Here is a 21,151-nt window from a genome sequence, read left to right on the forward strand (position 1 = left end):
ATGGATTAAAGTTATCCTACCAGACATAGGAGTCCTGAATGGGCCCACCAGTCTTATATATCTCGCCTGATCGAGCGCTGATCGAGCGATGAGCGTGGTATCATGTTGCAAGTGGCTGCATGGCTTAGCTTACTAAATGCAAATGCATAAGAGTAATATTCTTAGCATTACTAGAGCCTACGGCCACACCACACTGAATGCGCCCGATCTCGTCTGATCTCGGAAGCTAAGCAGTGTCTGGCCTAGTTAGTACCTAGATGGGAGACTGCCTGGGAATACCAGGTGCTGTAGGCTTTTTTGTGCTCCAAGTTCAGGAAGTGAGCCATTTCTCAATTGCCTTTCAAAACTGCAAGGTCTAGCCGACTAGATGCTTAAAAGTACAAAACTCACTAGGCCCAGAGCCTACGGCCACACCACACTGAATGCGCCCGATCTCGTCTGATCTCGGAAGCTAAGCAGTGTCGGGCCTAGTTAGTACCTGGATGGGAGACCGCCTGGGAATACCAGGTGCTGTAGGCTATTTTGTGCTCCATGATTAGTAATTGCGCAACTTCTCAATTACTTTTCAAATTTGGTATGTTTCCAAAATAATTTTATCCCGTTTTATAGCGGAAATGTTGGACAACATTATGAGGGCTGGAGCTACCTATTTACATATAATTAGCATACAGGTAGTGTGTTCATGGGTAATAAATCGACTTTCACATGTAATGCAGTACAGAGAATATTGAGTCCTTCAAGAGGCATGAAAGAAAGCCGTTATTGTGTTGATTGTTCTCTCCACCTCCCTGCAACAGAAACAGGATGGATGGATTAAAGTTATCCTACCAGACATAGGAGTCCTGAATGGGCCCACCAGTCTTATATATCTCGCCTGATCGAGCGCTGATCGAGCGATGAGCGTGGTATCATGTTGCAAGTGGCTGCATGGCTTAGCTTACTAAATGCAAATGCATAAGAGTAATATTCTTAGCATTACTCGAGCCTACGGCCACACCACACTGAATGCGCCCGATCTCGTCTGATCTCCGAAGCTAAGCAGTGTCGGGCCTAGTTAGTACCTGGATGGGAGACCGCCTGGGAATACCAGGTGCTGTAGGCTTTTTTGTGCTCCAAGTTCAGGAAGTGAGCCATTTCTCAATTGCCTTTCAAAACTGCAAGGTCTAGCCGACTAGATGCTTAAAAGTACAAAACTCACTAGGCCCAGAGCCTACGGCCACACCACACTGAGTGCGCCCGATCTCGTCTGATCTCAGAAGCTAAGCAGTGTCGGGCCTAGTTAGTACCTGGATGGGAGACCGCCTGGGAATACCAGGTGCTGTAGGCTTTTTTGTGCTCCAAGTTCAGGAAGTGAGCCATTTCTCAATTGCCTTTCAAAACTGCAAGGTCTAGCCGACTAGATGCTTAAAAGTACAAAACTCACTAGGCCCAGAGCCTACGGCCACACCACACTGAATGCGCCCGATCTCGTCTGATCTCGGAAGCTAAGCAGTGTCGGGCCTAGTTAGTACCTGGATGGGATTCCGCCTGGGAATACCAGGTGCTGTAGGCTTTTTTGTGCTCCAAGTTCAGGAAGTGAGCCATTTCTCAATTGCCTTTCAAAACTGCAAGGTCTAGCCGACTAGATGCTTAAAAGTACAAAACTCACTAGGACCAGAGCCTACGGCCACACCACACTGAATGCGCCCGATCTCGTCTGATCTCGGAAGCTAAGCAGTGTCGGGCCTAGTTAGTACCTGGATGGGAGACCGCCTGGGAATACCAGGTGCTGTAGGCTTTTTTGTGCTCCAAGTTCAGGAAGTGAGCCATTTCTCAATTGCCTTTCAAAACTGCAAGGTCTAGCCGACTAGATGCTTAAAAGTACAAAACTCACTAGGCCCAGAGCCTACGGCCACACCACACTGAATGCGCCCGATCTCGTCTGATCTCGGAAGCTAAGCAGTGTCGGGCCTAGTTAGTACCTGGATGGGAGACCGCCTGGGAATACCAGGTGCTGTAGGCTTTTTTGTGCTCCAAGTTCAGGAAGTGAGCCATTTCTCAATTGCCTTTCAAAACTGCAAGGTCTAGCCGACTAGATGCTTAAAAGTACAAAACTCACTAGGACCAGAGCCTACGGCCACACCACACTGAATGCGCCCGATCTCGTCTGATCTCGGAAGCTAAGCAGTGTCGGGCCTAGTTAGTACCTGGATGGGAGACCGCCTGGGAATACCAGGTGCTGTAGGCTTTTTTGTGCTCCAAGTTCAGGAAGTGAGCCATTTCTCAATTGCCTTTCAAAACTGCAAGGTCTAGCCGACTAGATGCTTAAAAGTACAAAACTCACTAGGCCCAGAGCCTACGGCCACACCACACTGAATGCGCCCGATCTCGTCTGATCTCGGAAGCTAAGCAGTGTCGGGCCTAGTTAGTACCTGGATGGGAGACCGCCTGGGAATACCAGGTGCTGTAGGCTATTTTGTGCTCCATGATTAGTAATTGCACAACTTCTCAATTACTTTTCAAATTTGGTATGTTTCCAAAATAATTTTATCCCGTTTTATAGCGGAAATGTTGGACAACATTATGAGGGCTGGAGCTACCTATTTACATATAATTAGCATACAGGTAGTGTGTTCATGGGTAATAAATCGACTTTCACATGTAATGCAGTACAGAGAATATTGAGTCCTTCAAGAGGCATGAAAGAAAGCCGTTATTGTGTTGATTGTTCTCTCCACCTCCCTGCAACAGAAACAGGATGGATGGATTAAAGTTATCCTACCAGACATAGGAGTCCTGAATGGGCCCACCAGTCTTATATATCTCGCCTGATCGAGCGCTGATCGAGCGATGAGCGTGGTATCATGTTGCAAGTGGCTGCATGGCTTAGCTTACTAAATGCAAATGCATAAGAGTAATATTCTTAGCATTACTAGAGCCTACGGCCACACCACACTGAATGCGCCCGATCTCGTCTGATCTCGGAAGCTAAGCAGTGTCTGGCCTAGTTAGTACCTGGATGGGAGACTGCCTGGGAATACCAGGTGCTGTAGGCTTTTTTGTGCTCCAAGTTCAGGAAGTGAGCCATTTCTCAATTGCCTTTCAAAACTGCAAGGTCTAGCCGACTAGATGCTTAAAAGTACAAAACTCACTAGGCCCAGAGCCTACGGCCACACCACACTGAATGCGCCCGATCTCGTCTGATCTCGGAAGCTAAGCAGTGTCGGGCCTAGTTAGTACCTGGATGGGAGACCGCCTGGGAATACCAGGTGCTGTAGGCTATTTTGTGCTCCATGATTAGTAATTGCGCAACTTCTCAATTACTTTTCAAATTTGGTATGTTTCCAAAATAATTTTATCCCGTTTTATAGCGGAAATGTTGGACAACATTATGAGGGCTGGAGCTACCTATTTACATATAATTAGCATACAGGTAGTGTGTTCATGGGTAATAAATCGACTTTCACATGTAATGCAGTACAGAGAATATTGAGTCCTTCAAGAGGCATGAAAGAAAGCCGTTATTGTGTTGATTGTTCTCTCCACCTCCCTGCAACAGAAACAGGATGGATGGATTAAAGTTATCCTACCAGACATAGGAGTCCTGAATGGGCCCACCAGTCTTATATATCTCGCCTGATCGAGCGCTGATCGAGCGATGAGCGTGGTATCATGTTGCAAGTGGCTGCATGGCTTAGCTTACTAAATGCAAATGCATAAGAGTAATATTCTTAGCATTACTCGAGCCTACGGCCACACCACACTGAATGCGCCCGATCTCGTCTGATCTCCGAAGCTAAGCAGTGTCGGGCCTAGTTAGTACCTGGATGGGAGACCGCCTGGGAATACCAGGTGCTGTAGGCTTTTTTGTGCTCCAAGTTCAGGAAGTGAGCCATTTCTCAATTGCCTTTCAAAACTGCAAGGTCTAGCCGACTAGATGCTTAAAAGTACAAAACTCACTAGGCCCAGAGCCTACGGCCACACCACACTGAATGCGCCCGATCTCGTCTGATCTCAGAAGCTAAGCAGTGTCGGGCCTAGTTAGTACCTGGATGGGAGACCGCCTGGGAATACCAGGTGCTGTAGGCTTTTTTGTGCTCCAAGTTCAGGAAGTGAGCCATTTCTCAATTGCCTTTCAAAACTGCAAGGTCTAGCCGACTAGATGCTTAAAAGTACAAAACTCACTAGGCCCAGAGCCTACGGCCACACCACACTGAATGCGCCCGATCTCGTCTGATCTCGGAAGCTAAGCAGTGTCGGGCCTAGTTAGTACCTGGATGGGATTCCGCCTGGGAATACCAGGTGCTGTAGGCTTTTTTGTGCTCCAAGTTCAGGAAGTGAGCCATTTCTCAATTGCCTTTCAAAACTGCAAGGTCTAGCCGACTAGATGCTTAAAAGTACAAAACTCACTAGGACCAGAGCCTACGGCCACACCACACTGAATGCGCCCGATCTCGTCTGATCTCGGAAGCTAAGCAGTGTCGGGCCTAGTTAGTACCTGGATGGGAGACCGCCTGGGAATACCAGGTGCTGTAGGCTTTTTTGTGCTCCAAGTTCAGGAAGTGAGCCATTTCTCAATTGCCTTTCAAAACTGCAAGGTCTAGCCGACTAGATGCTTAAAAGTACAAAACTCACTAGGCCCAGAGCCTACGGCCACACCACACTGAATGCGCCCGATCTCGTCTGATCTCGGAAGCTAAGCAGTGTCGGGCCTAGTTAGTACCTGGATGGGAGACCGCCTGGGAATACCAGGTGCTGTAGGCTTTTTTGTGCTCCAAGTTCAGGAAGTGAGCCATTTCTCAATTGCCTTTCAAAACTGCAAGGTCTAGCCGACTAGATGCTTAAAAGTACAAAACTCACTAGGACCAGAGCCTACGGCCACACCACACTGAATGCGCCCGATCTCGTCTGATCTCGGAAGCTAAGCAGTGTCGGGCCTAGTTAGTACCTGGATGGGAGACCGCCTGGGAATACCAGGTGCTGTAGGCTTTTTTGTGCTCCAAGTTCAGGAAGTGAGCCATTTCTCAATTGCCTTTCAAAACTGCAAGGTCTAGCCAACTAGATGCTTAAAAGTACAAAACTCACTAGGCCCAGAGCCTACGGCCACACCACACTGAATGCGCCCGATCTCGGAAGCTAAGCAGTGTCGGGCCTAGTTAGTACCTGGATGGGAGACCGCCTGGGAATACCAGGTGCTGTAGGCTATTTTGTGCTCCATGATTTGTAATTGCACAACTTCTCAATTACTTTTCAAATTTGGTATGTTTCCAAAATAATTTTATCCCGTTTTATAGCGGAAATGTTGGACAACATTATGAGGGCTGGAGCTACCTATTTACATATAATTAGCATACAGGTAGTGTGTTCATGGGTAATAAATCGACTTTCACATGTAATGCAGTACAGAGAATATTGAGTCCTTCAAGAGGCATGAAAGAAAGCCGTTATTGTGTTGATTGTTCTCTCCACCTCCCTGCAACAGAAACAGGATGGATGGATTAAAGTTATCCTACCAGACATAGGAGTCCTGAATGGGCCCACCAGTCTTATATATCTCGCCTGATCGAGCGCTGATCGAGCGATGAGCGTGGTATCATGTTGCAAGTGGCTGCATGGCTTAGCTTACTAAATGCAAATGCATAAGAGTAATATTCTTAGCATTACTAGAGCCTACGGCCACACCACACTGAATGCGCCCGATCTCGTCTGATCTCGGAAGCTAAGCAGTGTCTGGCCTAGTTAGTACCTGGATGGGAGACTGCCTGGGAATACCAGGTGCTGTAGGCTTTTTTGTGCTCCAAGTTCAGGAAGTGAGCCATTTCTCAATTGCCTTTCAAAACTGCAAGGTCTAGCCGACTAGATGCTTAAAAGTACAAAACTCACTAGGCCCAGAGCCTACGGCCACACCACACTGAATGCGCCAGATCTCGGAAGCTAAGCAGTGTCGGGCCTAGTTAGTACCTGGATGGGAGACCGCCTGGGAATACCAGGTGCTGTAGGCTATTTTGTGCTCCATGATTAGTAATTGCGCAACTTCTCAATTACTTTTCAAATTTGGTATGTTTCCAAAATAATTTTATCCCGTTTTATAGCGGAAATGTTGGACAACATTATGAGGGCTGGAGCTACCTATTTACATATAATTAGCATACAGGTAGTGTGTTCATGGGTAATAAATCGACTTTCACATGTAATGCAGTACAGAGAATATTGAGTCCTTCAAGAGGCATGAAAGAAAGCCGTTATTGTGTTGATTGTTCTCTCCACCTCCCTGCAACAGAAACAGGATGGATGGATTAAAGTTATCCTACCAGACATAGGAGTCCTGAATGGGCCCACCAGTCTTATATATCTCGCCTGATCGAGCGCTGATCGAGCGATGAGCGTGGTATCATGTTGCAAGTGGCTGCATGGCTTAGCTTACTAAATGCAAATGCATAAGAGTAATATTCTTAGCATTACTTGAGCCTACGGCCACACCACACTGAATGCGCCCGATCTCGTCTGATCTCCGAAGCTAAGCAGTGTCGGGCCTAGTTAGTACCTGGATGGGAGACCGCCTGGGAATACCAGGTGCTGTAGGCTTTTTTGTGCTCCAAGTTCAGGAAGTGAGCCATTTCTCAATTGCCTTTCAAAACTGCAAGGTCTAGCCGACTAGATGCTTAAAAGTACAAAACTCACTAGGCCCAGAGCCTACGGCCACACCACACTGAATGCGCCCGATCTCATCTGATCTCAGAAGCTAAGCAGTGTCGGGCCTAGTTAGTACCTGGATGGGAGACCGCCTGGGAATACCAGGTGCTGTAGGCTTTTTTGTGCTCCAAGTTCAGGAAGTGAGCCATTTCTCAATTGCCTTTCAAAACTGCAAGGTCTAGCCGACTAGATGCTTAAAAGTACAAAACTCACTAGGCCCAGAGCCTACGGCCACACCACACTGAATGCGCCCGATCTCGTCTTATCTCGGAAGCTAAGCAGTGTCGGGCCTAGTTAGTACCTGGATGGGATTCCGCCTGGGAATACCAGGTGCTGTAGGCTTTTTTGTGCTCCAAGTTCAGGAAGTGAGCCATTTCTCAATTGCCTTTCAAAACTGCAAGGTCTAGCCGACTAGATGCTTAAAAGTACAAAACTCACTAGGCCCAGAGCCTACGGCCACACCACACTGAATGCGCCCGATCTCGGAAGCTAAGCAGTGTCGGGCCTAGTTAGTACCTGGATGGGAGACCGCCTGGGAATACCAGGTGCTGTAGGCTTTTTTGTGCTCCAAGTTCAGGAAGTGAGCCATTTCTCAATTGCCTTTCAAAACTGCAAGGTCTAGCCGACTAGATGCTTAAAAGTACAAAACTCACTAGGTCCAGAGCCTACGGCCACACCACACTGAATGCGCCCGATCTCGTCTGATCTCGGAAGCTAAGCAGTGTCGGGCCTAGTTAGTACCTGGATGGGAGACCGCCTGGGAATACCAGGTGCTGTAGGCTTTTTTTGTGCTCCAAGTTCAGGAAGTGAGCCATTTCTCAATTGCCTTTCAAAACTGCAAGGTCTAGCCGACTAGATGCTTAAAAGTACAAAACTCACTAGGACCAGAGCCTACGGCCACACCACACTGAATGCGCCCGATCTCGTCTGATCTCGGAAGCAAAGCAGTGTCGGGCCTAGTTAGTACCTGGATGGGAGACCGCCTGGGAATACCAGGTGCTGTAGGCTTTTTTGTGCTCCAAGTTCAGGAAGTGAGCCATTTCTCAATTGCCTTTCAAAACTGCAAGGTCTAGCCGATTAGATGCTTAAAAGTACAAAACTCACTAGGCCCTGAGCCTACTGCCACACCACACTGAATGCGCCCGATCTCGTTTGATCTCGGAAGCTAAGCAGTGTCGGGCCTAGTTAGTACCTGGATGGGAGACCGCCTGGGAATACCAGGTGCTGTAGGCTATTTTGTACTCCATGATTAGTAATTGCACAACTTCTCAATTACTTTTCAAATTTGGTATGTTTCCAAAATAATTTTATCCCGTTTTATAGCGGAAATGTTGGACAACATTATGAGGGCTGGAGCTACCTATTTACATATAATTAGCATACAGGTAGTGTGTTCATGGGTAATAAATCGACTTTCACATGTAATGCAGTACAGAGAATATTGAGTCCTTCAAGAGGCATGAAAGAAAGCCGTTATTGTGTTGATTGTTCTCTCCACCTCCCTGCAACAGAAACAGGATGGATGGATTAAAGTTATCCTACCAGACATAGGAGTCCTGAATGGGCCCACCAGTCTTATATATCTCGCCTGATCGAGCGCTGATCGAGCGATGAGCGTGGTATCATGTTGCAAGTGGCTGCATGGCTTAGCTTACTAAATGCAAATGCATAAGAGTAATATTCTTAGCATTACTCGAGCCTACGGCCACACCACACTGAATGCGCCCGATCTCGTCTGATCTCCGAAGCTAAGCAGTGTCGGGCCTAGTTAGTACCTGGATGGGAGACCGCCTGGGAATACCAGGTGCTGTAGGCTTTTTTGTGCTCCAAGTTCAGGAAGTGAGCCATTTCTCAATTGCCTTTCAAAACTGCAAGGTCTAGCCGACTAGATGCTTAAAAGTACAAAACTCACTAGGCCCAGAGCCTACGGCCACACCACACTGAATGCGCCCGATCTCGTCTGATCTCAGAAGCTAAGCAGTGTCGGGCCTAGTTAGTACCTGGATGGGAGACCGCCTGGGAATACCAGGTGCTGTAGGCTTTTTTGTGCTCCAAGTTCAGGAAGTGAGCCATTTCTCAATTGCCTTTCAAAACTGCAAGGTCTAGCCGACTAGATGCTTAAAAGTACAAAACTCACTAGGCCCAGAGCCTACGGCCACACCACACTGAATGCGCCCGATCTCGTCTGATCTCGGAAGCTAAGCAGTGTCGGGCCTAGTTAGTACCTGGATGGGATTCCGCCTGGGAATACCAGGTGCTGTAGGCTTTTTTGTGCTCCAAGTTCAGGAAGTGAGCCATTTCTCAATTGCCTTTCAAAACTGCAAGGTCTAGCCGACTAGATGCTTAAAAGTACAAAACTCACTAGGACCAGAGCCTACGGCCACACCACACTGAATGCGCCCGATCTCGTCTGATCTCGGAAGCTAAGCAGTGTCGGGCCTAGTTAGTACCTGGATGGGAGACCGCCTGGGAATACCAGGTGCTGTAGGCTTTTTTGTGCTCCAAGTTCAGGAAGTGAGCCATTTCTCAATTGCCTTTCAAAACTGCAAGGTCTAGCCGACTAGATGCTTAAAAGTACAAAACTCACTAGGCCCAGAGCCTACGGCCACACCACACTGAATGCGCCCGATCTCGTCTGATCTCGGAAGCTAAGCAGTGTCGGGCCTAGTTAGTACCTGGATGGGAGACCGCCTGGGAATACCAGGTGCTGTAGGCTTTTTTGTGCTCCAAGTTCAGGAAGTGAGCCATTTCTCAATTGCCTTTCAAAACTGCAAGGTCTAGCCGACTAGATGCTTAAAAGTACAAAACTCACTAGGACCAGAGCCTACGGCCACACCACACTGAATGCGCCCGATCTCGTCTGATCTCGGAAGCTAAGCAGTGTCGGGCCTAGTTAGTACCTGGATGGGAGACCGCCTGGGAATACCAGGTGCTGTAGGCTTTTTTGTGCTCCAAGTTCAGGAAGTGAGCCATTTCTCAATTGCCTTTCAAAACTGCAAGGTCTAGCCAACTAGATGCTTAAAAGTACAAAACTCACTAGGCCCAGAGCCTACGGCCACACCACACTGAATGCGCCCGATCTCGGAAGCTAAGCAGTGTCGGGCCTAGTTAGTACCTGGATGGGAGACCGCCTGGGAATACCAGGTGCTGTAGGCTATTTTGTGCTCCATGATTTGTAATTGCACAACTTCTCAATTACTTTTCAAATTTGGTATGTTTCCAAAATAATTTTATCCCGTTTTATAGCGGAAATGTTGGACAACATTATGAGGGCTGGAGCTACCTATTTACATATAATTAGCATACAGGTAGTGTGTTCATGGGTAATAAATCGACTTTCACATGTAATGCAGTACAGAGAATATTGAGTCCTTCAAGAGGCATGAAAGAAAGCCGTTATTGTGTTGATTGTTCTCTCCACCTCCCTGCAACAGAAACAGGATGGATGGATTAAAGTTATCCTACCAGACATAGGAGTCCTGAATGGGCCCACCAGTCTTATATATCTCGCCTGATCGAGCGCTGATCGAGCGATGAGCGTGGTATCATGTTGCAAGTGGCTGCATGGCTTAGCTTACTAAATGCAAATGCATAAGAGTAATATTCTTAGCATTACTAGAGCCTACGGCCACACCACACTGAATGCGCCCGATCTCGTCTGATCTCGGAAGCTAAGCAGTGTCTGGCCTAGTTAGTACCTGGATGGGAGACTGCCTGGGAATACCAGGTGCTGTAGGCTTTTTTGTGCTCCAAGTTCAGGAAGTGAGCCATTTCTCAATTGCCTTTCAAAACTGCAAGGTCTAGCCGACTAGATGCTTAAAAGTACAAAACTCACTAGGCCCAGAGCCTACGGCCACACCACACTGAATGCGCCAGATCTCGGAAGCTAAGCAGTGTCGGGCCTAGTTAGTACCTGGATGGGAGACCGCCTGGGAATACCAGGTGCTGTAGGCTATTTTGTGCTCCATGATTAGTAATTGCGCAACTTCTCAATTACTTTTCAAATTTGGTATGTTTCCAAAATAATTTTATCCCGTTTTATAGCGGAAATGTTGGACAACATTATGAGGGCTGGAGCTACCTATTTACATATAATTAGCATACAGGTAGTGTGTTCATGGGTAATAAATCGACTTTCACATGTAATGCAGTACAGAGAATATTGAGTCCTTCAAGAGGCATGAAAGAAAGCCGTTATTGTGTTGATTGTTCTCTCCACCTCCCTGCAACAGAAACAGGATGGATGGATTAAAGTTATCCTACCAGACATAGGAGTCCTGAATGGGCCCACCAGTCTTATATATCTCGCCTGATCGAGCGCTGATCGAGCGATGAGCGTGGTATCATGTTGCAAGTGGCTGCATGGCTTAGCTTACTAAATGCAAATGCATAAGAGTAATATTCTTAGCATTACTTGAGCCTACGGCCACACCACACTGAATGCGCCCGATCTCGTCTGATCTCCGAAGCTAAGCAGTGTCGGGCCTAGTTAGTACCTGGATGGGAGACCGCCTGGGAATACCAGGTGCTGTAGGCTTTTTTGTGCTCCAAGTTCAGGAAGTGAGCCATTTCTCAATTGCCTTTCAAAACTGCAAGGTCTAGCCGACTAGATGCTTAAAAGTACAAAACTCACTAGGCCCAGAGCCTACGGCCACACCACACTGAATGCGCCCGATCTCATCTGATCTCAGAAGCTAAGCAGTGTCGGGCCTAGTTAGTACCTGGATGGGAGACCGCCTGGGAATACCAGGTGCTGTAGGCTTTTTTGTGCTCCAAGTTCAGGAAGTGAGCCATTTCTCAATTGCCTTTCAAAACTGCAAGGTCTAGCCGACTAGATGCTTAAAAGTACAAAACTCACTAGGCCCAGAGCCTACGGCCACACCACACTGAATGCGCCCGATCTCGTCTTATCTCGGAAGCTAAGCAGTGTCGGGCCTAGTTAGTACCTGGATGGGATTCCGCCTGGGAATACCAGGTGCTGTAGGCTTTTTTGTGCTCCAAGTTCAGGAAGTGAGCCATTTCTCAATTGCCTTTCAAAACTGCAAGGTCTAGCCGACTAGATGCTTAAAAGTACAAAACTCACTAGGCCCAGAGCCTACGGCCACACCACACTGAATGCGCCCGATCTCGGAAGCTAAGCAGTGTCGGGCCTAGTTAGTACCTGGATGGGAGACCGCCTGGGAATACCAGGTGCTGTAGGCTTTTTTGTGCTCCAAGTTCAGGAAGTGAGCCATTTCTCAATTGCCTTTCAAAACTGCAAGGTCTAGCCGACTAGATGCTTAAAAGTACAAAACTCACTAGGTCCAGAGCCTACGGCCACACCACACTGAATGCGCCCGATCTCGTCTGATCTCGGAAGCTAAGCAGTGTCGGGCCTAGTTAGTACCTGGATGGGAGACCGCCTGGGAATACCAGGTGCTGTAGGCTTTTTTTGTGCTCCAAGTTCAGGAAGTGAGCCATTTCTCAATTGCCTTTCAAAACTGCAAGGTCTAGCCGACTAGATGCTTAAAAGTACAAAACTCACTAGGACCAGAGCCTACGGCCACACCACACTGAATGCGCCCGATCTCGTCTGATCTCGGAAGCAAAGCAGTGTCGGGCCTAGTTAGTACCTGGATGGGAGACCGCCTGGGAATACCAGGTGCTGTAGGCTTTTTTGTGCTCCAAGTTCAGGAAGTGAGCCATTTCTCAATTGCCTTTCAAAACTGCAAGGTCTAGCCGATTAGATGCTTAAAAGTACAAAACTCACTAGGCCCTGAGCCTACTGCCACACCACACTGAATGCGCCCGATCTCGTTTGATCTCGGAAGCTAAGCAGTGTCGGGCCTAGTTAGTACCTGGATGGGAGACCGCCTGGGAATACCAGGTGCTGTAGGCTATTTTGTACTCCATGATTAGTAATTGCACAACTTCTCAATTACTTTTCAAATTTGGTATGTTTCCAAAATAATTTTATCCCGTTTTATAGCGGAAATGTTGGACAACATTATGAGGGCTGGAGCTACCTATTTACATATAATTAGCATACAGGTAGTGTGTTCATGGGTAATAAATCGACTTTCACATGTAATGCAGTACAGAGAATATTGAGTCCTTCAAGAGGCATGAAAGAAAGCCGTTATTGTGTTGATTGTTCTCTCCACCTCCCTGCAACAGAAACAGGATGGATGGATTAAAGTTATCCTACCAGACATAGGAGTCCTGAATGGGCCCACCAGTCTTATATATCTCGCCTGATCGAGCCTGATCGAGCGATGATCGAGCGATGAGCGTGGTATCATGTTGCAAGTGGCTGCATGGCTTAGCTTACTAAATGCAAATGCATAAGAGTAATATTCTTAGCATTTCTAAAGCCTACGGCCACACCACACTGAATGCGCCCGATCTCGTCTGATCTCGGAAGCTAAGCAGTGTCGGGCCTAGTTAGTACCTGGATGGGAGACCGCCTGGGAATACCAGGTGCTGTAGGCTTTTTTGTGCTCCAAGTTCAGGAAGTGAGCCATTTCTCAATTGCCTTTCAAAACTGCAAGGTCTAGCCGACTAGATGCTTAAAAGTACAAAACTCACTAGGCCCAGAGCCTACGGCCACACCACACTGAATGCGCCCGATCTCGGAAGCTAAGCAGTGTCGGGCCTAGTTAGTACCTGGATGGGAGACCGCCTGGGAATACCAGGTGCTGTAGGCTTTTTTGTGCTCCAAGTTCAGGAAGTGAGCCATTTCTCAATTGCCTTTCAAAACTGCAAGGTCTAGCCGACTAGATGCTTAAAAGTACAAAACTCACTAGGACCAGAGCCTACGGCCACACCACACTGAATGCGCCCGATCTCGTCTGATCTCGGAAGCTAAGCAGTGTCGGGCCTAGTTAGTACCTGGATGGGAGACCGCCTGGGAATACCAGGTGCTGTAGGCTTTTTTGTGCTCCAAGTTCAGGAAGTGAGCCATTTCTCAATTGCCTTTCAAAACTGCAAGGTCTAGCCGACTAGATGCTTAAAAGTACAAAACTCACTAGGCCCAGAGCCTACGGCCACACCACACTGAATGCGCCCGATCTCGTCTGATCTCGGAAGCTAAGCAGTGTCGGGCCTAGTTAGTACCTGGATGGGAGACCGCCTGGGAATACCAGGTGCTGTAGGCTATTTTGTGCTCCATGATTAGTAATTGCACAACTTCTCAATTACTTTTCAAATTTGGTATGTTTCCAAAATAATTTTATCCCGTTTTATAGCGGAAATGTTGGACAACATTATGAGGGCTGGAGCTACCTATTTACATATAATTAGCATACAGGTAGTGTGTTCATGGGTAATAAATCGACTTTCACATGTAATGCAGTACAGAGAATATTGAGTCCTTCAAGAGGCATGAAAGAAAGCCGTTATTGTGTTGATTGTTCTCTCCACCTCCCTGCAACAGAAACAGGATGGATGGATTAAAGTTATCCTACCAGACATAGGAGTCCTGAATGGGCCCACCAGTCTTATATATCTCGCCTGATCGAGCGCTGATCGAGCGATGAGCGTGGTATCATGTTGCAAGTGGCTGCATGGCTTAGCTTACTAAATGCAAATGCATAAGAGTAATATTCTTAGCATTCCTAGAGCCTACGGCCACACCACACTGAATGCGCCCGATCTCGTCTGATCTCGGAAGCTAAGCAGTGTCTGGCCTAGTTAGTACCTGGATGGGAGACTGCCTGGGAATACCAGGTGCTGTAGGCTTTTTTGTGCTCCAAGTTCAGGAAGTGAGCCATTTCTCAATTGCCTTTCAAAACTGCAAGGTCTAGCCGACTAGATGCTTAAAAGTACAAAACTCACTAGGCCCAGAGCCTACGGCCACACCACACTGAATGCGCCCGATCTCGTCTGATCTTGGAAGCTAAGCAGTGTTGGGCCTAGTTAGTACCTGGATGGGAGACCGCCTGGGAATACCAGGTGCTGTAGGCTATTTTGTGCTCCATGATTAGTAATTGCGCAACTTCTCAATTACTTTTCAAATTTGGTATGTTTCCAAAATAATTTTATCCCGTTTTATAGCGGAAATGTTGGACAACATTATGAGGGCTGGAGCTACCTATTTACATATAATTAGCATACAGGTAGTGTGTTCATGGGTAATAAATCGACTTTCACATGTAATGCAGTACAGAGAATATTGAGTCCTTCAAGAGGCATGAAAGAAAGCCGTTATTGTGTTGATTGTTCTCTCCACCTCCCTGCAACAGAAACAGGATGGATGGATTAAAGTTATCCTACCAGACATAGGAGTCCTGAATGGGCCCACCAGTCTTATATATCTCGCCTGATCGAGCGCTGATCGAGCGATGAGCGTGGTATCATGTTGCAAGTGGCTGCATGGCTTAGCTTACTAAATGCAAATGCATAAGAGTAATATTCTTAGCATTACTAGAGCCTACGGCCACACCACACTGAATGCGCCCGATCTCGTCTGATCTCGGAAGCTAAGCAGTGTCGGGCCTAGTTAGTACCTGGATGGGAGACCGCCTGGGAATACCAGGTGCTGTAGGCTTTTTTGTGCTCCAAGTTCAGGAAGTGAGCCATTTCTCAATTGCCTTTCAAAACTGCAAGGTCTAGCCGACTAGATGCTTAAAAGTACAAAACTCACTAGGCGCAGAGCCTACGGCCACACCACACTGAATGCGCCCGATCTCGTCTGATCTCGGAAGCTAAGCAGTGTCGGGCCTAGTTAGTACCTGGATGGGAGACCGCCTGGGAATACCAGGTGCTGTAGGCTTTTTTGTGCTCCAAGTTCAGGAAGTGAGCCATTTCTCAATTGCCTTTCAAAACTGCAAGGTCTAGCCGACTAGATGCTTAAAAGTACAAAACTCACTAGGCCCAGAGCCTACGGCCACACCACACTGAATGCGCCCGATCTCGTCTGATCTCGGAAGCTAAGCAGTGTCGGGCCTAGTTAGTACCTGGATGGGAGACCGCCTGGGAATACCAGGTGCTGTAGGCTTTTTTGTGCTCCAAGTTCAGGAAGTGAGCCATTTCTCAATTGCCTTTCAAAACTGCAAGGTCTAGCCGACTAGATGCTTAAAAGTACAAAACTCACTAGGACCAGAGCCTACGGCCACACCACACTGAATGCGCCCGATCTCGTCTGATCTCGGAAGCTAAGCAGTGTCGGGCCTAGTTAGTACCTGGATGGGAGACCGCCTGGGAATACCAGGTGCTGTAGGCTTTTTTGTGCTCCAAGTTCAGGAAGTGAGCCATTTCTCAATTGCCTTTCAAAACTGCAAGGTCTAGCCGACTAGATGCTTAAAAGTACAAAACTCACTAGGCCCAGAGCCTACGGCCACACCACACTGAATGCGCCCGATCTCGTCTGATCTCGGAAGCTAAGCAGTGTCGGGCCTAGTTAGTACCTGGATGGGAGACCGCCTGGGAATACCAGGTGCTGTAGGCTATTTTGTGCTCCATGATTAGTAATTGCACAACTTCTCAATTACTTTTCAAATTTGGTATGTTTCCAAAATAATTTTATCCCGTTTTATAGCGGAAATGTTGGACAACATTATGAGGGCTGGAGCTACCTATTTACATATAATTAGCATACAGGTAGTGTGTTCATGGGTAATAAATCGACTTTCACATGTAATGCAGTACAGAGAATATTGAGTCCTTCAAGAGGCATGAAAGAAAGCCGTTATTGTGTTGATTGTTCTCTCCACCTCCCTGCAACAGAAACAGGATGGATGGATTAAAGTTATCCTACCAGACATAGGAGTCCTGAATGGGCCCACCAGTCTTATATATCTCGCCTGATCGAGCGCTGATCGAGCGATGAGCGTGGTATCATGTTGCAAGTGGCTGCATGGCTTAGCTTACTAAATGCAAATGCATAAGAGTAATATTCTTAGCATTCCTAGAGCCTACGGCCACACCACACTGAATGCGCCCGATCTCGTCTGATCTCGGAAGCTAAGCAGTGTCTGGCCTAGTTAGTACCTGGATGGGAGACTGCCTGGGAATACCAGGTGCTGTAGGCTTTTTTGTGCTCCAAGTTCAGGAAGTGAGCCATTTCTCAATTGCCTTTCAAAACTGCAAGGTCTAGCCGACTAGATGCTTAAAAGTACAAAACTCACTAGGCCCAGAGCCTACGGCCACACCACACTGAATGCGCCCGATCTCGTCTGATCTTGGAAGCTAAGCAGTGTTGGGCCTAGTTAGTACCTGGATGGGAGACCGCCTGGGAATACCAGGTGCTGTAGGCTATTTTGTGCTCCATGATTAGTAATTGCGCAACTTCTCAATTACTTTTCAAATTTGGTATGTTTCCAAAATAATTTTATCCCGTTTTATAGCGGAAATGTTGGACAACATTATGAGGGCTGGAGCTACCTATTTACATATAATTAGCATACAGGTAGTGTGTTCATGGGTAATAAATCGACTTTCACATGTAATGCAGTACAGAGAATATTGAGTCCTTCAAGAGGCATGAAAGAAAGCCGTTATTGTGTTGATTGTTCTCTCCACCTCCCTGCAACAGAAACAGGATGGATGGATTAAAGTTATCCTACCAGACATAGGAGTCCTGAATGGGCCCACCAGTCTTATATATCTCGCCTGATCGAGCGCTGATCGAGCGATGAGCGTGGTATCATGTTGCAAGTGGCTGCATGGCTTAGCTTACTAAATGCAAATGCATAAGAGTAATATTCTTAGCATTACTCGAGCCTACGGCCACACCACACTGAATGCGCCCGATCTCGTCTGATCTCGGAAGCTAAGCAGTGTCGGGCCTAGTTAGTACCTGGATGGGAGACCGCCTGGGAATACCAGGTGCTGTAGGCTTTTTTGTGCTCCAAGTTCAGGAAGTGAGCCATTTCTCAATTGCCTTTCAAAACTGCAAGGTCTAGCCGACTAGATGCTTAAAAGTACAAAACTCACTAGGCCCAGAGCCTACGGCCACACCACACTGAATGCGCCCGATCTTGTCTGATCTCAGAAGCTAAGCAGTGTCTGGCCTAGTTAGTACCTGGATGGGAGACCGCCTGGGAATACCAGGTGCTGTAGGCTTTTTTGTGCTCCAAGTTCAGGAAGTGAGCCATTTCTCAATTGCCTTTCAAAACTGCAAGGTCTAGCCGACTAGATGCTTAAAAGTACAAAACTCACTAGGCCCAGAGCCTACGGCCACACCACACTGAATGCGCCCGATCTCGTCTGATCTCGGAAGCTAAGCAGTGTCGGGCCTAGTTAGTACCTGGATGGGAGACCGCCTGGGAATACCAGGTGCTGTAGGCTTTTTTGTGCTCCAAGTTCAGGAAGTGAGCCATTTCTCAATTGCCTTTCAAAACTATAAGGTCTAGCCGACTAGATGCTTAAAAGTACAAAACTCACTAGGACCAGAGCCTACGGCCACACCACACTGAATGCGCCCGATCTCGTCTGATCTCGGAAGCTAAGCAGTGTCGGGCCTAGTTAGTACCTGGATGGGAGACCGCCTGGGAATACCAGGTGCTGTAGGCTTTTTTGTGCTCCAAGTTCAGGAAGTGAGCCATTTCTCAATTGCCTTTCAAAACTGCAAGGTCTAGCCGACTAGATGCTTAAAAGTACAAAACTCACTAGGCCCAGAGCCTACGGCCACACCACACTGAATGCGCCCGATCTTGTCTGATCTCGGAAGCTAAGCAGTGTCTGGCCTAGTTAGTACCTGGATGGGAGACCGCCTGGGAATACCAGGTGCTGTAGGCTTTTTTGTGCTCCAAGTTCAGGAAGTGAGCCATTTCTCAATTGCCTTTCAAAACTGCAAGGTCTAGCCGACTAGATGCTTAAAAGTACAAAACTCACTAGGCCCAGAGCCTACGGCCACACCACACTGAATGCGCCCGATCTCGTCTGATCTCGGAAGCTAAGCAGTGTCGGGCCTAGTTAGTACCTGGATGGGAGACCGCCTGGGAATACCAGGTGCTGTAGGCTTTTTTGTGCTCCAAGTTCAGGAAGTGAGCCATTTCTCAATTGCCTTTCAAAACTGCAAGGTCTAGCCGACTAGATGCTTAAAAGTACAAAACTCACTAGGACCAGAGCCTACGGCCACACCACACTGAATGCGCCCGATCTCGTCTGATCTCGGAAGCTAAGCAGTGTCGGGCCTAGTTAGTACCTGGATGGGAGACCGCCTGGGAATACCAGGTGCTGTAGGCTATTTTGTGCTCCATGATTAGTAATTGCGCAACTTCTCAATTACTTTTCAAATTTGGTATGTTTCCAAAATAATTTTATCCCGTTTTATAGCGGAAATGTTGGACAACATTATGAGGGCTGGAGCTACCTATTTACATATAATTAGCATACAGGTAGTGTGTTCATGGGTAATAAATCGACTTTCACATGTAATGCAGTACAGAGAATATTGAGTCCTTCAAGAGGCATGAAAGAAAGCCGTTATTGTGTTGATTGTTCTCTCCACCTCCCTGCAACAGAAACAGGATGGATGGATTAAAGTTATCCTACCAGACATAGGAGTCCTGAATGGGCCCACCAGTCTTATATATCTCGCCTGATCGAGCGCTGATCGAGCGATGAGCGTGGTATCATGTTGCAAGTGGCTGCATGGCTTAGCTTACTAAATGCAAATGCATAAGAGTAATATTCTTAGCATTACTCGAGCCTACGGCCACACCACACTGAATGCGCCCGATCTCGTCTGATCTCCGAAGCTAAGCAGTGTCGGGCCTAGTTAGTACCTGGATGGGAGACCGCCTGGGAATACCAGGTGCTGTAGGCTTTTTTGTGCTCCAAGTTCAGGAAGTGAGCCATTTCTCAATTGCCTTTCAAAACTGCAAGGTCTAGCCGACTAGATGCTTAAAAGTACAAAACTCACTAGGCCCAGAGCCTACGGCCACACCACACTGAATGCGCCCGATCTCGTCTGATCTCGGAAGCTAAGCAGTGTCGGGCCTAGTTAGTACCTGGATGGGAGACCGCCTGGGAATACCAGGTGCTGTAGGCTTTTTTGTGCTCCAAGTTCAGGAAGTGAGCCATTTCTCAATTGCCTTTCAAAACTGCAAGGTCTAGCCGACTAGATGCTTAAAAGTACAAAACTCACTAGGCACAGAGCCTACGGCCACACCACACTGAATGCGCCCGATCTCGTCTGATCTCGGAAGCTAAGCAGTGTCGGGCCTAGTTAGTACCTGGATGGGATTCCGCCTGGGAATACCAGGTGCTGTAGGCTTTTTTGTGCTCCAAGTTCAGGAAGTGAGCCATTTCTCAATTGCCTTTCAAAACTGCAAGGTCTAGCCGACTAGATGCTTAAAAGTACAAAACTCACTAGGACCAGAGCCTACGGCCACACCACACTGAATGCGCCCGATCTCGTCTGATCTTCGAAGCTAAGCAGTGTCGGGCCTAGTTAGTACCTGGATGGGAGACCGCCTGGGAATACCAGGTGCTGTAGGCTTTTTTGTGCTCCAAGTTCAGGAAGTGAGCCATTTCTCAATTGCCTTTCAAAACTGCAAGGTCTAGCCGACTAGATGCTTAAAAGTACAAAACTCACTAGGCCCAGAGCCTACGGCCACACCACACTGAATGCTCCCGATCTCGGAAGCTAAGCAGTGTCGGGCCTAGTTAGTACCTGGATGGGAGACCGCCTGGGAATACCAGGTGCTGTAGGCTATTTTGTGCTCCATGATTTGTAATTGCGCAACTTCTCAATTACTTTTCAAATTTGGTATGTTTCCAAAATAATTTTATCCCGTTTTATAGCGGAAATGTTGGACAACATTATGAGGGCTGGAGCTACCTATTTACATATAATTAGCATACAGGTAGTGTGTTCATGGGTAATAAATCGACTTTCACATGTAATGCAGTACAGAGAATATTGAGTCCTTCAAGAGGCATGAAAGAAAGCCGTTATTGTGTTGATTGTTCTCTCCACCTCCCTGCAACAGAAACAGGATGGATGGATTAAAGTTATCCTACCAGACATAGGAGTCCTGAATGGGCCCACCAGTCTTATATATCTCGCCTGATCGAGCGCTGATCGAGCGATGAGCGTGGTATCATGTTGCAAGTGGCTGCATGGCTTAGCTTACTAAATGCAAATGCATAAGAGTAATATTCTTAGCATTTCTAGAGCCTACGGCCACACCACACTGAATGCGCCCGATCTCGTCTGATCTCGGAAGCTAAGCAGTGTCGGGCCTAGTTAGTACCTGGATGGGAGACCGCCTGGGAATACCAGGTGCTGTAGGCTTTTTTGTGCTCCAAGTTCAGGAAGTGAGCCATTTCTCAATTGCCTTTCAAAACTGCAAGGTCTAGCCGACTAGATGCTTAAAAGTACAAAACTCACTAGGCCCAGAGCCTACGGCCACACCACACTGAATGCGCCCGATCTCGTCTGATCTCGGAAGCAAAGCAGTGTCGGGCCTAGTTAGTACCTGGATGGGAGACCGCCTGGGAATACCAGGTGCTGTAGGCTTTTTTGTGCTCCAAGTTCAGGAAGTGAGCC

General features: G+C 47.6%; 61 non-coding genes and 9 pseudogenes across 61 annotated transcripts; all 70 read left to right on the forward strand.

Annotated features, from left to right (window-relative positions):
- Positions 1-175: 175 nt before the first annotated feature.
- LOC138480279 (5S ribosomal RNA) lies at positions 176-294 on the forward strand. Its single transcript, XR_011273976.1, has one exon. It is a non-coding gene; the product is annotated as a 5S ribosomal RNA (ribosomal RNA).
- A 106-nt stretch (positions 295-400) lies between these two features.
- On the forward strand, positions 401-519 carry LOC138475052 (5S ribosomal RNA). Its single transcript, XR_011269246.1, has one exon. It is a non-coding gene; the product is annotated as a 5S ribosomal RNA (ribosomal RNA).
- A 464-nt stretch (positions 520-983) lies between these two features.
- Positions 984-1,102, forward strand: LOC138479408 (5S ribosomal RNA). The gene has a single exon (XR_011273186.1). It is a non-coding gene; the product is annotated as a 5S ribosomal RNA (ribosomal RNA).
- A 106-nt stretch (positions 1,103-1,208) lies between these two features.
- LOC138479877 (5S ribosomal RNA) lies at positions 1,209-1,327 on the forward strand. The gene has a single exon (XR_011273611.1). It is a non-coding gene; the product is annotated as a 5S ribosomal RNA (ribosomal RNA).
- Positions 1,328-1,433: 106 nt separating this feature from the next.
- On the forward strand, positions 1,434-1,552 carry LOC138479081 (5S ribosomal RNA). The gene has a single exon (XR_011272888.1). It is a non-coding gene; the product is annotated as a 5S ribosomal RNA (ribosomal RNA).
- Positions 1,553-1,658: 106 nt separating this feature from the next.
- LOC138475053 (5S ribosomal RNA) lies at positions 1,659-1,777 on the forward strand. The gene has a single exon (XR_011269247.1). It is a non-coding gene; the product is annotated as a 5S ribosomal RNA (ribosomal RNA).
- A 106-nt stretch (positions 1,778-1,883) lies between these two features.
- Positions 1,884-2,002, forward strand: LOC138475055 (5S ribosomal RNA). Its single transcript, XR_011269248.1, has one exon. It is a non-coding gene; the product is annotated as a 5S ribosomal RNA (ribosomal RNA).
- A 106-nt stretch (positions 2,003-2,108) lies between these two features.
- On the forward strand, positions 2,109-2,227 carry LOC138475056 (5S ribosomal RNA). The gene has a single exon (XR_011269249.1). It is a non-coding gene; the product is annotated as a 5S ribosomal RNA (ribosomal RNA).
- A 106-nt stretch (positions 2,228-2,333) lies between these two features.
- LOC138475057 (5S ribosomal RNA) lies at positions 2,334-2,452 on the forward strand. The gene has a single exon (XR_011269250.1). It is a non-coding gene; the product is annotated as a 5S ribosomal RNA (ribosomal RNA).
- Positions 2,453-2,916: 464 nt separating this feature from the next.
- On the forward strand, positions 2,917-3,035 carry LOC138480129 (5S ribosomal RNA). Its single transcript, XR_011273840.1, has one exon. It is a non-coding gene; the product is annotated as a 5S ribosomal RNA (ribosomal RNA).
- Positions 3,036-3,141: 106 nt separating this feature from the next.
- LOC138475058 (5S ribosomal RNA) lies at positions 3,142-3,260 on the forward strand. The gene has a single exon (XR_011269251.1). It is a non-coding gene; the product is annotated as a 5S ribosomal RNA (ribosomal RNA).
- A 464-nt stretch (positions 3,261-3,724) lies between these two features.
- LOC138479410 (5S ribosomal RNA) lies at positions 3,725-3,843 on the forward strand. Its single transcript, XR_011273187.1, has one exon. It is a non-coding gene; the product is annotated as a 5S ribosomal RNA (ribosomal RNA).
- A 106-nt stretch (positions 3,844-3,949) lies between these two features.
- On the forward strand, positions 3,950-4,068 carry LOC138478973 (5S ribosomal RNA). Its single transcript, XR_011272790.1, has one exon. It is a non-coding gene; the product is annotated as a 5S ribosomal RNA (ribosomal RNA).
- A 106-nt stretch (positions 4,069-4,174) lies between these two features.
- LOC138479082 (5S ribosomal RNA) lies at positions 4,175-4,293 on the forward strand. Its single transcript, XR_011272889.1, has one exon. It is a non-coding gene; the product is annotated as a 5S ribosomal RNA (ribosomal RNA).
- Positions 4,294-4,399: 106 nt separating this feature from the next.
- LOC138475062 (5S ribosomal RNA) lies at positions 4,400-4,518 on the forward strand. The gene has a single exon (XR_011269252.1). It is a non-coding gene; the product is annotated as a 5S ribosomal RNA (ribosomal RNA).
- Positions 4,519-4,624: 106 nt separating this feature from the next.
- LOC138475074 (5S ribosomal RNA) lies at positions 4,625-4,743 on the forward strand. The gene has a single exon (XR_011269255.1). It is a non-coding gene; the product is annotated as a 5S ribosomal RNA (ribosomal RNA).
- A 106-nt stretch (positions 4,744-4,849) lies between these two features.
- On the forward strand, positions 4,850-4,968 carry LOC138475078 (5S ribosomal RNA). The gene has a single exon (XR_011269256.1). It is a non-coding gene; the product is annotated as a 5S ribosomal RNA (ribosomal RNA).
- A 106-nt stretch (positions 4,969-5,074) lies between these two features.
- On the forward strand, positions 5,075-5,183 carry LOC138473956 (5S ribosomal RNA; annotated as a pseudogene).
- Positions 5,184-5,647: 464 nt separating this feature from the next.
- LOC138480130 (5S ribosomal RNA) lies at positions 5,648-5,766 on the forward strand. Its single transcript, XR_011273841.1, has one exon. It is a non-coding gene; the product is annotated as a 5S ribosomal RNA (ribosomal RNA).
- A 106-nt stretch (positions 5,767-5,872) lies between these two features.
- Positions 5,873-5,981, forward strand: LOC138474349 (5S ribosomal RNA; annotated as a pseudogene).
- Positions 5,982-6,445: 464 nt separating this feature from the next.
- On the forward strand, positions 6,446-6,564 carry LOC138479411 (5S ribosomal RNA). Its single transcript, XR_011273188.1, has one exon. It is a non-coding gene; the product is annotated as a 5S ribosomal RNA (ribosomal RNA).
- A 106-nt stretch (positions 6,565-6,670) lies between these two features.
- On the forward strand, positions 6,671-6,789 carry LOC138478611 (5S ribosomal RNA). Its single transcript, XR_011272462.1, has one exon. It is a non-coding gene; the product is annotated as a 5S ribosomal RNA (ribosomal RNA).
- A 106-nt stretch (positions 6,790-6,895) lies between these two features.
- On the forward strand, positions 6,896-7,014 carry LOC138480432 (5S ribosomal RNA). Its single transcript, XR_011274108.1, has one exon. It is a non-coding gene; the product is annotated as a 5S ribosomal RNA (ribosomal RNA).
- A 106-nt stretch (positions 7,015-7,120) lies between these two features.
- On the forward strand, positions 7,121-7,229 carry LOC138473957 (5S ribosomal RNA; annotated as a pseudogene).
- Positions 7,230-7,335: 106 nt separating this feature from the next.
- On the forward strand, positions 7,336-7,454 carry LOC138475080 (5S ribosomal RNA). Its single transcript, XR_011269258.1, has one exon. It is a non-coding gene; the product is annotated as a 5S ribosomal RNA (ribosomal RNA).
- Positions 7,455-7,561: 107 nt separating this feature from the next.
- LOC138477991 (5S ribosomal RNA) lies at positions 7,562-7,680 on the forward strand. The gene has a single exon (XR_011271899.1). It is a non-coding gene; the product is annotated as a 5S ribosomal RNA (ribosomal RNA).
- Positions 7,681-7,786: 106 nt separating this feature from the next.
- On the forward strand, positions 7,787-7,905 carry LOC138478869 (5S ribosomal RNA). Its single transcript, XR_011272696.1, has one exon. It is a non-coding gene; the product is annotated as a 5S ribosomal RNA (ribosomal RNA).
- Positions 7,906-8,369: 464 nt separating this feature from the next.
- Positions 8,370-8,488, forward strand: LOC138479412 (5S ribosomal RNA). The gene has a single exon (XR_011273189.1). It is a non-coding gene; the product is annotated as a 5S ribosomal RNA (ribosomal RNA).
- Positions 8,489-8,594: 106 nt separating this feature from the next.
- Positions 8,595-8,713, forward strand: LOC138478974 (5S ribosomal RNA). The gene has a single exon (XR_011272791.1). It is a non-coding gene; the product is annotated as a 5S ribosomal RNA (ribosomal RNA).
- A 106-nt stretch (positions 8,714-8,819) lies between these two features.
- On the forward strand, positions 8,820-8,938 carry LOC138479083 (5S ribosomal RNA). Its single transcript, XR_011272890.1, has one exon. It is a non-coding gene; the product is annotated as a 5S ribosomal RNA (ribosomal RNA).
- A 106-nt stretch (positions 8,939-9,044) lies between these two features.
- LOC138475081 (5S ribosomal RNA) lies at positions 9,045-9,163 on the forward strand. The gene has a single exon (XR_011269259.1). It is a non-coding gene; the product is annotated as a 5S ribosomal RNA (ribosomal RNA).
- A 106-nt stretch (positions 9,164-9,269) lies between these two features.
- LOC138475082 (5S ribosomal RNA) lies at positions 9,270-9,388 on the forward strand. The gene has a single exon (XR_011269260.1). It is a non-coding gene; the product is annotated as a 5S ribosomal RNA (ribosomal RNA).
- Positions 9,389-9,494: 106 nt separating this feature from the next.
- On the forward strand, positions 9,495-9,613 carry LOC138475083 (5S ribosomal RNA). The gene has a single exon (XR_011269261.1). It is a non-coding gene; the product is annotated as a 5S ribosomal RNA (ribosomal RNA).
- A 106-nt stretch (positions 9,614-9,719) lies between these two features.
- On the forward strand, positions 9,720-9,828 carry LOC138473958 (5S ribosomal RNA; annotated as a pseudogene).
- Positions 9,829-10,292: 464 nt separating this feature from the next.
- LOC138480132 (5S ribosomal RNA) lies at positions 10,293-10,411 on the forward strand. Its single transcript, XR_011273843.1, has one exon. It is a non-coding gene; the product is annotated as a 5S ribosomal RNA (ribosomal RNA).
- A 106-nt stretch (positions 10,412-10,517) lies between these two features.
- LOC138474350 (5S ribosomal RNA) lies at positions 10,518-10,626 on the forward strand (annotated as a pseudogene).
- Positions 10,627-11,090: 464 nt separating this feature from the next.
- LOC138479413 (5S ribosomal RNA) lies at positions 11,091-11,209 on the forward strand. Its single transcript, XR_011273190.1, has one exon. It is a non-coding gene; the product is annotated as a 5S ribosomal RNA (ribosomal RNA).
- A 106-nt stretch (positions 11,210-11,315) lies between these two features.
- Positions 11,316-11,434, forward strand: LOC138478612 (5S ribosomal RNA). Its single transcript, XR_011272463.1, has one exon. It is a non-coding gene; the product is annotated as a 5S ribosomal RNA (ribosomal RNA).
- Positions 11,435-11,540: 106 nt separating this feature from the next.
- On the forward strand, positions 11,541-11,659 carry LOC138480433 (5S ribosomal RNA). The gene has a single exon (XR_011274109.1). It is a non-coding gene; the product is annotated as a 5S ribosomal RNA (ribosomal RNA).
- Positions 11,660-11,765: 106 nt separating this feature from the next.
- LOC138473959 (5S ribosomal RNA) lies at positions 11,766-11,874 on the forward strand (annotated as a pseudogene).
- A 106-nt stretch (positions 11,875-11,980) lies between these two features.
- On the forward strand, positions 11,981-12,099 carry LOC138475084 (5S ribosomal RNA). The gene has a single exon (XR_011269262.1). It is a non-coding gene; the product is annotated as a 5S ribosomal RNA (ribosomal RNA).
- Positions 12,100-12,206: 107 nt separating this feature from the next.
- On the forward strand, positions 12,207-12,325 carry LOC138477992 (5S ribosomal RNA). Its single transcript, XR_011271900.1, has one exon. It is a non-coding gene; the product is annotated as a 5S ribosomal RNA (ribosomal RNA).
- Positions 12,326-12,431: 106 nt separating this feature from the next.
- Positions 12,432-12,550, forward strand: LOC138478871 (5S ribosomal RNA). Its single transcript, XR_011272697.1, has one exon. It is a non-coding gene; the product is annotated as a 5S ribosomal RNA (ribosomal RNA).
- Positions 12,551-13,024: 474 nt separating this feature from the next.
- On the forward strand, positions 13,025-13,143 carry LOC138475085 (5S ribosomal RNA). The gene has a single exon (XR_011269263.1). It is a non-coding gene; the product is annotated as a 5S ribosomal RNA (ribosomal RNA).
- A 106-nt stretch (positions 13,144-13,249) lies between these two features.
- On the forward strand, positions 13,250-13,358 carry LOC138473960 (5S ribosomal RNA; annotated as a pseudogene).
- Positions 13,359-13,464: 106 nt separating this feature from the next.
- Positions 13,465-13,583, forward strand: LOC138475086 (5S ribosomal RNA). Its single transcript, XR_011269264.1, has one exon. It is a non-coding gene; the product is annotated as a 5S ribosomal RNA (ribosomal RNA).
- Positions 13,584-13,689: 106 nt separating this feature from the next.
- On the forward strand, positions 13,690-13,808 carry LOC138475088 (5S ribosomal RNA). Its single transcript, XR_011269265.1, has one exon. It is a non-coding gene; the product is annotated as a 5S ribosomal RNA (ribosomal RNA).
- Positions 13,809-14,272: 464 nt separating this feature from the next.
- On the forward strand, positions 14,273-14,391 carry LOC138480133 (5S ribosomal RNA). The gene has a single exon (XR_011273844.1). It is a non-coding gene; the product is annotated as a 5S ribosomal RNA (ribosomal RNA).
- Positions 14,392-14,497: 106 nt separating this feature from the next.
- LOC138477958 (5S ribosomal RNA) lies at positions 14,498-14,616 on the forward strand. The gene has a single exon (XR_011271869.1). It is a non-coding gene; the product is annotated as a 5S ribosomal RNA (ribosomal RNA).
- A 464-nt stretch (positions 14,617-15,080) lies between these two features.
- Positions 15,081-15,199, forward strand: LOC138475089 (5S ribosomal RNA). The gene has a single exon (XR_011269266.1). It is a non-coding gene; the product is annotated as a 5S ribosomal RNA (ribosomal RNA).
- A 106-nt stretch (positions 15,200-15,305) lies between these two features.
- On the forward strand, positions 15,306-15,424 carry LOC138475090 (5S ribosomal RNA). The gene has a single exon (XR_011269267.1). It is a non-coding gene; the product is annotated as a 5S ribosomal RNA (ribosomal RNA).
- A 106-nt stretch (positions 15,425-15,530) lies between these two features.
- On the forward strand, positions 15,531-15,649 carry LOC138475092 (5S ribosomal RNA). The gene has a single exon (XR_011269269.1). It is a non-coding gene; the product is annotated as a 5S ribosomal RNA (ribosomal RNA).
- Positions 15,650-15,755: 106 nt separating this feature from the next.
- LOC138475093 (5S ribosomal RNA) lies at positions 15,756-15,874 on the forward strand. The gene has a single exon (XR_011269270.1). It is a non-coding gene; the product is annotated as a 5S ribosomal RNA (ribosomal RNA).
- A 106-nt stretch (positions 15,875-15,980) lies between these two features.
- LOC138475094 (5S ribosomal RNA) lies at positions 15,981-16,099 on the forward strand. The gene has a single exon (XR_011269271.1). It is a non-coding gene; the product is annotated as a 5S ribosomal RNA (ribosomal RNA).
- A 464-nt stretch (positions 16,100-16,563) lies between these two features.
- Positions 16,564-16,682, forward strand: LOC138480134 (5S ribosomal RNA). Its single transcript, XR_011273845.1, has one exon. It is a non-coding gene; the product is annotated as a 5S ribosomal RNA (ribosomal RNA).
- Positions 16,683-16,788: 106 nt separating this feature from the next.
- On the forward strand, positions 16,789-16,907 carry LOC138477960 (5S ribosomal RNA). The gene has a single exon (XR_011271871.1). It is a non-coding gene; the product is annotated as a 5S ribosomal RNA (ribosomal RNA).
- Positions 16,908-17,371: 464 nt separating this feature from the next.
- Positions 17,372-17,490, forward strand: LOC138475095 (5S ribosomal RNA). Its single transcript, XR_011269272.1, has one exon. It is a non-coding gene; the product is annotated as a 5S ribosomal RNA (ribosomal RNA).
- A 106-nt stretch (positions 17,491-17,596) lies between these two features.
- On the forward strand, positions 17,597-17,715 carry LOC138473897 (5S ribosomal RNA; annotated as a pseudogene).
- Positions 17,716-17,821: 106 nt separating this feature from the next.
- On the forward strand, positions 17,822-17,940 carry LOC138475096 (5S ribosomal RNA). Its single transcript, XR_011269273.1, has one exon. It is a non-coding gene; the product is annotated as a 5S ribosomal RNA (ribosomal RNA).
- Positions 17,941-18,046: 106 nt separating this feature from the next.
- On the forward strand, positions 18,047-18,165 carry LOC138475097 (5S ribosomal RNA). The gene has a single exon (XR_011269274.1). It is a non-coding gene; the product is annotated as a 5S ribosomal RNA (ribosomal RNA).
- A 106-nt stretch (positions 18,166-18,271) lies between these two features.
- Positions 18,272-18,390, forward strand: LOC138480275 (5S ribosomal RNA). Its single transcript, XR_011273972.1, has one exon. It is a non-coding gene; the product is annotated as a 5S ribosomal RNA (ribosomal RNA).
- Positions 18,391-18,496: 106 nt separating this feature from the next.
- On the forward strand, positions 18,497-18,615 carry LOC138475100 (5S ribosomal RNA). Its single transcript, XR_011269275.1, has one exon. It is a non-coding gene; the product is annotated as a 5S ribosomal RNA (ribosomal RNA).
- A 106-nt stretch (positions 18,616-18,721) lies between these two features.
- On the forward strand, positions 18,722-18,840 carry LOC138475101 (5S ribosomal RNA). The gene has a single exon (XR_011269276.1). It is a non-coding gene; the product is annotated as a 5S ribosomal RNA (ribosomal RNA).
- Positions 18,841-19,304: 464 nt separating this feature from the next.
- Positions 19,305-19,423, forward strand: LOC138479414 (5S ribosomal RNA). Its single transcript, XR_011273191.1, has one exon. It is a non-coding gene; the product is annotated as a 5S ribosomal RNA (ribosomal RNA).
- A 106-nt stretch (positions 19,424-19,529) lies between these two features.
- LOC138475102 (5S ribosomal RNA) lies at positions 19,530-19,648 on the forward strand. The gene has a single exon (XR_011269277.1). It is a non-coding gene; the product is annotated as a 5S ribosomal RNA (ribosomal RNA).
- A 106-nt stretch (positions 19,649-19,754) lies between these two features.
- On the forward strand, positions 19,755-19,873 carry LOC138479084 (5S ribosomal RNA). The gene has a single exon (XR_011272891.1). It is a non-coding gene; the product is annotated as a 5S ribosomal RNA (ribosomal RNA).
- A 106-nt stretch (positions 19,874-19,979) lies between these two features.
- LOC138480175 (5S ribosomal RNA) lies at positions 19,980-20,098 on the forward strand. Its single transcript, XR_011273882.1, has one exon. It is a non-coding gene; the product is annotated as a 5S ribosomal RNA (ribosomal RNA).
- A 106-nt stretch (positions 20,099-20,204) lies between these two features.
- On the forward strand, positions 20,205-20,313 carry LOC138474000 (5S ribosomal RNA; annotated as a pseudogene).
- A 464-nt stretch (positions 20,314-20,777) lies between these two features.
- On the forward strand, positions 20,778-20,896 carry LOC138475103 (5S ribosomal RNA). The gene has a single exon (XR_011269278.1). It is a non-coding gene; the product is annotated as a 5S ribosomal RNA (ribosomal RNA).
- Positions 20,897-21,002: 106 nt separating this feature from the next.
- On the forward strand, positions 21,003-21,121 carry LOC138477993 (5S ribosomal RNA). The gene has a single exon (XR_011271901.1). It is a non-coding gene; the product is annotated as a 5S ribosomal RNA (ribosomal RNA).
- Positions 21,122-21,151: the final 30 nt, after the last annotated feature.

Source organism: Ambystoma mexicanum, chromosome 8 (genome assembly GCF_040938575.1).
Source record: "Ambystoma mexicanum isolate Mex_15411 chromosome 8, UKY_AmexF1_1, whole genome shotgun sequence".
Lineage (NCBI taxonomy): Eukaryota > Metazoa > Chordata > Amphibia > Caudata > Ambystomatidae > Ambystoma > Ambystoma mexicanum.